We start from the raw sequence: 12,317 nt of genomic DNA on the forward strand, positions 1-12,317 counted from the left end.
AACGCCCTGTCCTCTGTGTGAGAGCTCGCCAGGTGCACATCTTCTCTCCAGTGTTGATACAGCAGGGGACACCTAAGATTTCATGTCATTCTAATGTAAGGATTTTTTAACCTTTGCTGGCAGTTATTCAAACTGAAAAATATCTGGGGGTTCTTTTTTTTTTTTTTTTTTTATTCCACCATACAGCATGCATGCAAGCATAGCATTACAGCACCTACCATGCAATTGTGCTGGCATGTGATGGCAATGTTTCCAAATAGCCTATCCCACAACAAAAGGTCGGCAAGTAACCACTCAGACATACACAATGACAGACTTCCTTTCTACCTGACATGCAATCTGCTCAGAAAATGAAGACAAAAATTACTAAGTACATTTGTAAAACATAGAGTGAGAGGTGTGTGTACAAAACCAATTAAGGAAAGAATTGCTTTTTGCTGCTTTTTTTCCTGGTGCACTCTTTTGGAAATTTACCTCCATATACTAATTAACCTCTGGGTGACTTTATGTAAATTAGATGGCAGTGTTGCTGTGGTAGTGTAAATGACTTAAAGTGATATAAAGTGCTTTAAAGGTAGCCAACTACGTTTCTTTTTAGAAACACTATAAGACGTAGAAATGATCAGGCTCTCTTGGAAGGAGGAGTAGATGAGATGGAGGAGAAGAGGTGAACAGCGATGTGAAAGATATTGGGAAGATGCACGAGTTCATGGGCCACATCCCCAGCTCAGTCCTGGGATAAACATGACCAGGACCACCAGCCCAATGCAGCTGTTCAAACTGACATCATCTCACAACCCGGTCTCATACACTGAAAATAGATATTAGGGATATGAACCAGGGACCTAGTACCATTGGTGGTGGTGGAGAATTAATTTTGGTAACCTCAGCCAGAGAGTATCACTTAGCAAAGCAGGTGATTCATTTCTCTCATGACGGCATAATGTGCAATTAGTTTTCTTGGGGGTCTGACACATGGGGATGACAATTTTGTTCTTGTGTGTGGGAAATTTAACTAAGGGGACAGTGGCTGGGTTTATAAAGATTTGTTTTTATTTCTAAAAGATCTGGGAGAAGACTTAGCTTTGGGGACCTAGTGTTGCCCACAAATACCCAAAGTATTTTGGACAGTACGGACATGGGGAATGACCAAATCAATGTCAAGAGAGCCAGAAGCCACAAGGAAGCAAAATGTGCTTCTCAGTGTTCTCTGAAGTGTGTGGCACAACAAGATATCTGGCAATGCCAATTAAATTTATAAATCTGTTTTAGGATGGGATGAATCGGACCCTAAAGATGAGTGTCTTTCCCCATCAGAGAGGGGGTAAGGGTGTTTGGTCCTGATGTAAATACCTACAGTCCACATTTAGTCTGAAATATCCCAGTCCCTCAGGCAAGCACATCTAATAGAGGGAATTGTGCTGGGAGATAAGGGAGGTGGGGGATATATCACCTAGGTGCCCCCTGTATGTTATTATTATTCATAACATACATTAAAGCATTGTACATTAAAATGTGCTTATTACACACATACCACGCATATATTCCTATTGGAGTACCAATACATCATTTTGAGAAAATGTGAGCTGATTCAGCCCATGGCCAAGGTGCTCGACTTGTGGAGAGAGTAGCTGGCTGTGAATCGCAATCCTATAAAGCTGTTTGCTTGCAGCCCACGCTTAGGCACTTTAAGTCCTGAGATGAAGGAGATGCTACTGTATAACTGTTTTCTGTCATTCTTCTTGGTTAGTTTAAGAGGCTTCCTGCTCAGTACTCTGGCTGTCGTGAATCTGAGGCACCTAATTCTCCCTCTGATATATACAGAATTGGTATTTCGCACTGCATGTTATGAATTCAGTACCAGGAGCCTGCAAGTTATGTGTGTGGAAACTCAGTATTGTCATGTTGTTTGTAGATGCAAAGCCAGGTGTCTGAAAGTTAAGCACAGTAGCAGCTAGCCTGTAGGCTTGCAAATTTTGCTGGGTTTAGCCTGTGGTCTGTGAAACATGGAAGCATTTGGAGCAGTGCCAAATAACTGTCTGGTTCACCATCTATATAGACGAGCAAATTCTCGTGCTGGGAGATTTACTTCGAGGCAATCTGGGGGAAACGTAAAAAGCAGGGGGGAATATTTCAGGGAACTATTAAGGGAAAATTATGTCATCAATTCTATCATAATAGCATTGTGCAAAGCTCTATAAAGCCATTAGATACATGAGTTTTTGGTATGATGGGGAGGCAGGTGTGGTGATAGCTGTGATGACGATGAGGGAAATAGGCAGCAGCTTCCTCCTTGGGTCATCCTGACCACTGAAATCCCCCCACTTACACTACTGGGAGAGTAACCTGCTCCACCCACTCTTTTCCTAAGAAACTGCTTCCCTAATGAAGTGGGAATACAAAAAAATCTTGAAGTTGGTGAGGAAATTTCGAAGATGAAGCCTCCCTTTGCTGCTGTCTGCCTCCCTTTTGCTTAGAAGAAGTGTTGAGCTTGCAGCACCTCAACGCAGGGGAGCCCCTGGCTCTGCAACGCACTTCCAAACCTCCGCCCACCAGAGCCCTGCGTCTCTTCACATCTCGGTGGCACAGGCAGGTTCCCTCCCAGCTCCAGCGCTTGGACAGGAGCGAGGAGGAGGAGTGGAGGTCCTGAACGCTGGGGCTGTGGGGTGTGTTGCAAGCAGCCCCGGGCTGTCCAGCTTCAGCGTAACTTTGCACTGTTACACAAGACGTACAAAAGACGCGGTAGCAGAGGAGGGGCACTCCTGATATGTTTTAAAAATGACAGGAAAGCGTGCTCAAGAGAAAACACACAGCAGACTGAAGGAAAAGGACGAGGCTGCTTTTTCTCTCTACCCCACGGCTGGCCTCATGCTCCGGTGTGTTTCCATGGAGGCTGTTGCTGTCACTGCATGGCTCATGCTGGAGTGTCACATTGGATGGGAGCCAGCTCAACAAGAAAAATAAAGAGAGTTTTTAAGAGGTAACGTGGTAAATGTTCTTCTCAGTCTGGCTACCAATATGTGCTGTCTAGCCTGAGGCACGCAGCACATATGGGTGAAGCTACTGAAGTTTGGTACTTTTAACTTCTCAAGTCAATTATTACAAAACCAAAAGATACACATTAGACTAATTGAGAGGGAAAAAGAAAAAAAAAAGGTAGGTAAGGAAAGGCAAGGCCTAGTGATCTGATCTCAACAGACTGTCACTGGCAATTTCTGAATTCTTATTCCAGGGCTTACAGGCTTTTCCACATACCGGGGGATTTTCCCTCCTGATCAGGCACAGGCAGAGCAGGCAGCTGTTCGCAGCAGCAGACTGGGTTGCAGAGCAGCCCGGCCAGGCTGACGGTGCCCAGGCAGGTGACGGTGTCCAGGGCAGTGGCAGATGCTGGCATTTGGGCCACCTGCTTTGGGCAGCTGCACTGGTACCGCTGCCCTCCCGCTCTCCCAGCAGCAGCCTGGCTCCAGCTCCTCCTTCTGTCCTGGAAATTCAATTTTACCTCCGCTGTCGAGGCTCAGATGAGCTCTGATGTTAGGTGCTCTGCTGAGAACTTGACCTGCCCTCCTGGGGGGCTGCGTCAGAAAGGGCAACTTTAAAATCAGGATATAGGTGACGGCTGCTCTTGCGAAATCTGCTCTTCTCTCACTTAGGGTCTTTCAAGGCACTTCAGCAGTCATTTCACGGTGTGCCCCTGGGCTTCTGGGACAGCATCACAACCTCCTTCTCTTTCTCCCATCTGTCAGCTCAGTAGTGACAATAGGGCAGGCTGGAGTTCCTTTCAGCTCATTCGATTTCTATGGCTAGCATTTGCCAAGTGCTCAACCGTTTGTAGAAATCATGTCATCAGTTGTCGTTAGAAAGAGAATTGATAACTGGCAATTTCTGAGACTTGCAGCCACTCAAATTCATTCTCTTTTTTTTTTTTTTTTAAGAAATAAAAAAGGAAAAAAAAGAAAAAAGGATAAAAAGAAAAAAAACACACACACACACACACAAACCATAATGTATTATGCAACCCACCCAAAAAATTTATTCATCTGACATGTAATATGTACAACCGAGTCCAGATGAAGCCTCTTAATGCTTGTGAGCCATCCACCTTTAATCCAGAAAGCATAAAATCCAGAAAGCTCCATGATAATTGATGTGTCTGTTATGCCCAGGTGCAACAGCAGGCATTGCAAGCCCTAATGAAGCAGAGGTGTTGAAAAGAAGCATTTTCCCCATGTCCCAGTTCCATTCTCATTCTGCATCTTTTCCATTCTTGAGGCTGGGCAAGCATAATCAGAATCCAAGAGATTCTGGTACTGGAAAAGCTAAGTTGTGTGGTCTTGAAATCAAACAAAAGTTATCAACGTGAATGTCTAAGTTATACAAAAATGTGTCTGCAAAATAGGGTGGAATATGGGAATGGAGAAATGCTGTCTGAGTAACGAAAAGCATCTAAGTGCTTATTTGCTTGGAGATTTATTCTGTTGTAATTTATTTATTACCTCCATGGAGAACAAAGAACTTTGCTGAATTAAAAACAACTGGGGAAAAATAAAACACATGTGGCAAAACACTTATGGCAAAACATAACTTCTTGAAAATATTTGTTATACCTAACACCTGACAAGAAAAGCATAGAAGATTGTTATGATAATATCAGCAAAGAAGACATCCCAGGTGTGTTTGGCTGCCTACTAAGTAGGAAATCAGATACGTCTGAGGCAAACAGCTGAATGTGCTCCATTGCTAACCTGTCTGCAGAACACTTCTCAGTCAGATGCGCAAAACCCAAGCACTTCTGCAACATTTCTTCCAGCTTTGAGCCTGGAAAGGTGCCCCCGTGCAGAACTTCCTTTGTAGGCTGTTACCTGTTACAGGGAACAAATTAGATGTGGCTGATTTTGCAGAGAATCTGTGAAGTGCAACATCTCTGGGAGCCACAGAGAATGCAACACGGTGAGAACTTCAGGGAAAATTTTGAAAGATTGTCCTATGCCAAGGTGCTATCTTACCAAAAGAGATGTAGTGACTTTAATGCTCACAGGACACAGTATCTCTCTCTTTATAAAACACTGAGATCACCAATTTTTATTTTTTTATTTTTGTCTCCTGAACAACCAAGCAACACAGTATTCAACATGGTGAGCTGAGATAATGGAATCAAACACAGAGCTTAAAAAGATGTATGGAGTTTTCTCAGAGTGCTTTTTAAGTCCATCAGCTCAGCTGCAAACTATGGAGTCTTGAAAGGAAAATCCAGAGCAACCCATTCCGTTCCTAGGCTTGGTGTCCAGAGCCAGGAAGTGCTTTTCTCCATTTCTTTTTTCTTACAAAAATACTAACCAAACATTGGAGAGCTGCAAAAAAACAGAATTTTCTCTCCCGGAACATGTTACTTGATGATTTCCTACTCCCCATTACCTTCTGTTAATGTCAGATTACACTAAGTAAGAAACTGTCCCTCCTGTTGTTCTAGAGGTAGTCTCTTAAATATGATCATAACGCTTTAATGACTCTTGCTAAAAGAAGACAACTTCCAAAAAATAAAAAATAAAATAGTGCATGATCTCAATCCAAGGTTATATAAAGGGCACACAGCTTTTAGATCAAGGGAGTAGAGCTTTAATACTACACAGCCCCACTTTCCTAGAATATGTATCTTGGCAACATTGCTAATCTAAATCTGGCAAATTGAATATTTTGATCTCTATCCCTGGAGAAAAACATACACCTATTATATTAGATTATAATTTTCCTCTTTTGTGCGGTGTAGCTGAACTACTCTCCACTATGCCCTTTATTATACCAGAGAGGCTGCATAGTATACACTAAGACTGCCATTTATGCAGTGACCTAGGTGTTTGTTTTTTTAAAGAGAGTGGGCTGAAGGAAAAGATTCCCTCATCGTCTGTCTAGAACAAACAACTGATTTATACAAAGTACGAGAAAACACAAATGTTGCCTACATTATGAAGCTCTGATTTTCATACCAGAGGAATATTACTGTCAATGTTTCGGTGAGTCATGTGAGATATGGTAATGTCACTTCTAAGGCATGCTTCTGTGTTTCAAATTGGCCATTTTGGTTGATGGCCACCTAGAAGTTGACTGTAAGATACCCTAGCATTTGATGTGACAGGCCCATACATATTGATACGCTTTATAACTAGATTTAAAGAAACAGAAGCTGATGCCCTTGCAGCAAACAATTTGCAGTCTAAAGCTTGATGACCATTGCTCTCAGAAAGAGGGACAAGCACTATTTATTTGTGTTGAGCCTTACACCAATTTGGGCATACAAGGAGCTGAGGAAGTACTTGGCAGAGGATCACAGGCTGGATTGCAAGACATCAACTGTATCCGAAAGGCTGCATCTGCTGATGTGGTCAATTCCTCGGAAGAAAAAAAAAAAAAGAAAGAAAGAAAAGAAAAGAAAAACACATTTACGTGCCTTTATACAGAAGGGAAGGCTTGTGAAAGAAATTAGCAACACAATCCCTCAACTGCAGGTATTTGAATTGATTATCTGTCAACCCAAAGGTTTCCCCAAGTTCAGCAAATGAACACAATCTGTCTTCTAAAATATATCATGTAATTTGTTAAAGCTTTTTGTCTAACCATGCATCCCAAATAAAAAAGCACTTAGTTTTTGGTTTGGGTAGTAAGATTGCCTTTTTTTTTCCATTTACTTGATTTTTTTTTTAAGTTAAAACATTATATAAAAACTGAAATGGAATAAACAATAGGTAACTTAAGAATGATTTTTTCATAACTGGTGTTAATTTAAATAACAATATATCTCAATATTCAGCACATTGCTGATTTATTTCAGATGTATCTTTATTTGTTTCAGGCTTGCATTGTTAAAATATGCTATTGATTTTCTGTTTTCTTTTGTTCTGAGGTTCCAGTGTGCTCTCTGCTGGTGATGCCATTCCCCATTTCGAAAAATGAACGATTCATTATTGGTTAAATATATATATAAAAAAAGGCAAGACAAAACTAAACGTAGAAGTTGCTAAACTGCTTTCAATAATATTTATTTGGCTATTTCCTGGATTAGGATCCAGGATGAAATGCAAATAGGACAATAGATACTGGGGAAAAATGATGAAGAAAACTCTGTATCAGTGGAGGGCTGATATAGGAGAGGCGAGAGGCTGAGGAACATGAAGTAGAGATTTTATCAGACCAGCTCTTTGATAAGTCTTAGGAAACTCCATTAAAGGAAAAGGAGCTACAGGAAGACTGAACATAACCATCTGGGATTGTAAGTGGTGGCACTCAGTAACAATGAATTAGTAATATGGGTTTGCAGACAATATGGCAGACCTGGAAAAGGATTAGGGAAAAAAAGTCTTTCACTTGTTTACACGAGTAAACATAACTGTTGGGCCTGTGAAAAAGCAAATAACCAAAAATGTTGCACTGACTGATTTGTTCTCCTGGCTTCCAACATTATGTTTTTCTATTTTTAGAACTGAATAGAGCAAGGCACTTGAGAAAAATAAATAAATAAATAAATAAATAAATTGCTTTTTTAAAATTTAAGACTCTTGTTTCTGAAAAAAATGGCATGCTAAGAAGTCCCATTGATTAATAGGAAAATTAAAATTCTTTCTCTAAATAGGAAAAAAAAATAAAAAAGAAATGGGAAATCTGCAGAAACACCAAATGTTTGCAAAGTATTCCTGTGTTAAAAAATTAAGCCAGAACATTTTCAAATAGACGACGTATGCTCAGCTTTGTTAATCTATAGAAGAATGGAAACAGAGGGGTCAGGTATATGGAGTGAGCCAAGACGGTGATTTAGTACGACAGCTTTTCCATAAAAGTATGTGATTGAGAACTACATTTCTCTATAAATCTGGGATATACATCAAATACTAATGTGTAATATCCCTACTTCTATATCAATTTATTGATATATAATCATGTAATACATTTCTCCCATGAATGTAGCTACATATTTTTGCTTTAGAAACTGCCCTGCAAATTCATGCATACGGGTAATAGTTCTCAGCAGCAGGCAACAGACCATGCAAACAGCCACCATAACACATAATGAAACTCATGGAAAACAAATTTTATCACCAAATGTCAGTCAGGCAACTTCTCTTCTAGATGATTTCCTTAGATATATTAGATAAATGAATAAAATATTTCTTAAGTGTGATAAAATAAATATTGATGTGTTAAAATATTTTATCTGAAATCCAAGGGAAATGAGCTTCGTCTGCTTCTTGGGGCACAGCAAGGTGCGTAACATGATGTTTCTCTGTTACACACCTTATCACACTGTCTACATGCAATCTTCTTCCCGCTATCACCATTCATTTTTCATGTGCCAAGTATTCATTAATCCTTTAACCCTGGTAGGTGAAAACCAGTTTTTCTCTGCAGAACACTCAAGGCTGGGAAATCATCGCTCCCTGTTCCAAGTGGTTAAGAAGGATGAATGCTAACGCTCGTGTTTTTTTATTGATAAATCTGAATATAAGCTACAAATCTACCCAGGGAGTGTTTCCAGCGCAGTTCTATAGTAGCCTGCTTCCTACGGGATTGCATATTTTATCTTTTAAAACATGGTGTTACAATGTTAACTTTTGACTTGGGTAAAATCTTCTGAAAACTAATGAATCACATATGTAATCTCTGGTGAGCTTGTGGAGCTGGCTCTATACGTAAAGCAGTAATATAAGGAAATATGTTGTTCAGGTCATTAGACTATATTTTAACTCTGTGCTCAGTTTTCTCCAAAGGAAATGACTGCACTAGAGACAAAATAATAGCAAATCACACCTAATCTCCTTTATAGCTTGCAGAGACGTATATTTATATATACACTGCTAGGTGGACTTCTGTTTATATCCGTTTTAACATTTCTTATTTGCTATTCTGTCTTTTTTAACCTTGTGAAAATAGAGATAAGATGCAGGGAGAAATAGCGAGGGGGTTACGTTACCCAAACCGTTCCAGCCAAAAGGCGGCCGAGGACCATTTATAGGTCAGCGAAGGGGAGATCGCACGAAGCGGTGCGTGGATGTATTTCAGGCAGTTGGCATGGAACACGCTAAGGGAGCAGACTTTGGTTCTGGTTCCTCAGGCTTCCTGAGCAACTGCTGGGGAAAGCAGCAAACATGAGTTTGTATTTACCGAAGGCAATAGCATTTAAGCAGTAATTATGTACCTCAGCTCAGCCTGGTTTTCTGTGTAAATACGCACACCCTCCAGACTTTTACAAACACATGCAGCAGGCCCATCTACTGGACAAAGAGTCGCTCTTTGCCTATTTCACTCGCCCAACTACTGCTATGAGAGCTTCAGAGGTTACAGTCGGGGGTCTGCTGGAGCTGTTGAGCCGTGCTCGAATGCGAGGGGCACTCACAGCGAACTCTCCGTTTTCAACATGCTCCGACCCTGCTGAAGGCCAGGGCCCAGCACGGCACCCTGACTGTCATGAAGGTCATCAAGCTTCCTGAAACTGACTTCCACACGCTGCCCAGAAACCATCTTGGCAGCCGGGGCTGGTCACAGCTCACCTGCGCTCTGGCCGTGCTGTATTTCCTCCCCGCAACAGGAGGCCTCGGGGAGCAGGCAGAAGTCAGCCGCATCGGCTTCACGTTGTTCACAAGACTCTCCGACCCAAGGACATCCCTCGGGAGCTAGTTAGGCCTGCTCAGTAGCTCTGACGCTGGACAAGCACGGGGCAGGGTGTTTCCACCAAAACATTTCGCTGCATAAGCATTCATTGGTAAGAAAACTTTCGAGGAGACAGGGATTTACTTCTCAAAGTTTAAAGGCAGAACCTCGGGATTTACATTTTCGTTTCCTAGCAGGTTTAGAGTAATTATTTCAAAACTCAATGAAGATTTTTTTTTTTTTTTTTTCACAGAGTTTAATATCTTGGAAGGTTTATTTCTCCGTGTGCTGTTACTTAAAGCCTTTGTGACCCAGCAGGCCCTACGCAGGCCGGTCTTTCCCTGAAGGAATCCCTCAGCTAGCCGCGGTGCGGCTCAGCCTTACACAGTGACCTCCTCGAAAAAGAAACAACCCCCCAAAAAAAAAAACAGAAACAAACAAACAACAACAAAAAACAAACAGCAACCCACCCACCCTCACGGGCTTCTCACAAGCCTTAAAAATAAAGGGAGAAGGAGGGGAAGGCTGGCACGGCTGAGCCCGCCAAGTGCCCGGGCAGGGCTCTGCCCCTTTGCCCCCCTGCCTCCCTTTCCCCGCATCCCCCCCGGCCGTGCTCCCCCCTCAGCGTCCCCGGGGCGTTCCCGTCGCCACCCCCGGTGCCGAGGCGCGGCCCCTTTCCCCCCCCCGGAGCCCGGCCGCCGGTGGGGGCGCTCCGCCCGCCGCCCAGCACAGCGGGGCCGGGCCCGGCGGCTCGGCGGGGCCTTTGTGTGTGAGGGGAGCGGCGGCGGCTGCCGCCCCGGTGCGGCGGCGGTGGGCGAGGCGAGGCGAGGCGGCGCCGGGAGCCTCCACCCCCGGGCCGCCCTGCCCGCGGCTCCTCATGTGACGCGGGTAAGTCGGCGGCCAGCGCCGCGCTTCCCCCCGCTGCTGCTGCCCCCATTCATTTCCCCGCAGCGGCGGCCGGCCGCCGGGGAGAGCCTCTGCCCCGGCCCCCGGGAGAGAAGGGGGGGACGGGCAGACGGAGCCTGGCGGACGGACGGACAGACAGAGCGGTGGGGGACCCCGAGTCGGGGGAAGGAGGCGGCTGCTCTGCGGCTCCTGCTCAGGTCTGTGCCGATTCCGTTTCTTATCAGAATAAAAAGAACGTGTGCTTATTATTATTTTTTCTTGTTGCCGTCCCAGTCAGCTTTCTTCTTAAAAAGAATAACCGCTCGTACGAAGTGAAATCGCTGAAGAACATAAATAAAAAGGGATTTATTGGGGGGGTGGGGGGGGGCGAGGGTGCCGATCGGAGCGGGGCGGAGGCGGCAGCGGAGCCGCGGGGTCAGCGGCTGCCGGCCGGGGGGGGGGGGGGGGGCGGCGGCCGGCAATGGCCCTAGCGGACCGGGGGGGCCGCCCGCCCCAACTTTCCCTCAACTTTCCTGCTGGATGGGAGAGGGGACACCCGCACACAATAATAAAAATAATAATGATTATAAAAAAAGGCGGCGAGCGGCGTGTTTGCAGCGCGGGGGTGGAGGCGCTGAGCCTTTTGTGCTGCCCCCCTGCCACCGGGACCGGGTGTGTGGGGGGGGGGTAACGCGCACCCCTGTTACCCACGCTCACCCTTATTGCCCGTCACTAAATAAATACACGTCTAAAGAGCCACGCTGTGCCGTCAGCTGGCGGCGAGGGGGAGCGGAGGGCTGTATTTACATTTAAAGCATGTGCACGGGGCGCCGGGGGGGGGGGGGGGGGGGGGGGGGGGACGGAGGACGGGGACGACACGCGGCCCGGGCTGCCCGCCGCCGGCAGCAGGGGGGCACCGGCAGCGCTGTGTCTGTGCTTATAGGGTCCCTATAAATACACGTATTACATATTTATTTATTTATTTATCCTCCTCGCGGGGGTGTGATAGCCGGCGAGCAGCCTTTGCAGACCTTTCCACGGCGGTCGCTTTTGACAGCGCACCGAAACCTGCTGGCGTATACATATAAAAATAAATATAAATAAATAAAAAAAAATCCCAAATATGTTACGTACTCGGGAGCAGAGCTGCTCGATGCGAGGTGCCGGAGATAAGTTCGCTTACATCATGGTTTAGCTCAAGCCTGTTATATTCTACTAGCCTTTGGCAGCCCCCGAGTAAGTAAGTAAACCTTTTTTTTTTTTTTTTTTTCACCATTTTTTTTTTTATATTCTCCTATTTTACCGTCATAAATAAACGATGCTCTTCTTGCTATGTATTTTTCTCCCTTTTCATCTCCCGTTCCGTCTCGCCGCGGCAGGTAGCCGCGCACGGCCGGCGGCAACTTGGCGGGGCTGCCTCTCGCAGCCCTGGCAGCCGGGCTCCATTTTCTGGCCGCCGGTCGGTGCCAGCCCCGAGGCGGGCGGCAGCGCCGGGCCGGGCCGGGCCGCCGGCACCATTTCCCTCACGCTGCCGGGCCGCGGCTCTCCTTCCATTTTCGCCTCCTCTTCCGAAGGGGAGACGCGAAAATCCCTCGCTGATGGGACGAGAGCAACTTGAAGCCGCTGGCTGGGCGCCTGGCGTTGCAAGAAGCGGAGCCCCCTGGTCCCTCCAGCCCCGGACATCACCTCGGGGCCGTTCTGCCTCCACTCCCCTTTCCCTCTCCCTCCATGGATTGAAGGAGCCGGAGAAACACCTTTTTTTTTTTTTTTCTTTTTTTTTTTTCCTTTTTTTTTTTTTT

At 45.2% G+C, this 12,317-nt stretch overlaps 1 protein-coding gene across 7 annotated transcripts in view; it reads left to right on the forward strand.

Moving 5' to 3' along the window:
* The first annotated feature begins 10,337 nt into the window (after positions 1 to 10,337).
* Positions 10,338 to 12,317, forward strand: part of KLF12 (Kruppel like factor 12) — a 240,533-nt gene continuing 238,553 nt past the window's right edge. For 2 of the 7 annotated variants that reach the window (XM_035320655.1, XM_035320686.1), the window contains exon 1: positions 10,584 to 10,736. The gene's annotated coding sequence lies outside the window, so the exon portion shown is untranslated. Of the gene's footprint in view, positions 10,522 to 10,575; positions 10,737 to 12,317 lie in introns of those variants that run through there. The other 5 variants (XM_035320680.1, XM_035320702.1, XM_035320664.1 and 2 more) reach the window with 4 other exon arrangements.

The sequence above is a fragment of the Oxyura jamaicensis genome, chromosome 1, assembly GCF_011077185.1.
Source record: "Oxyura jamaicensis isolate SHBP4307 breed ruddy duck chromosome 1, BPBGC_Ojam_1.0, whole genome shotgun sequence".
NCBI lineage: Eukaryota > Metazoa > Chordata > Aves > Anseriformes > Anatidae > Oxyura > Oxyura jamaicensis.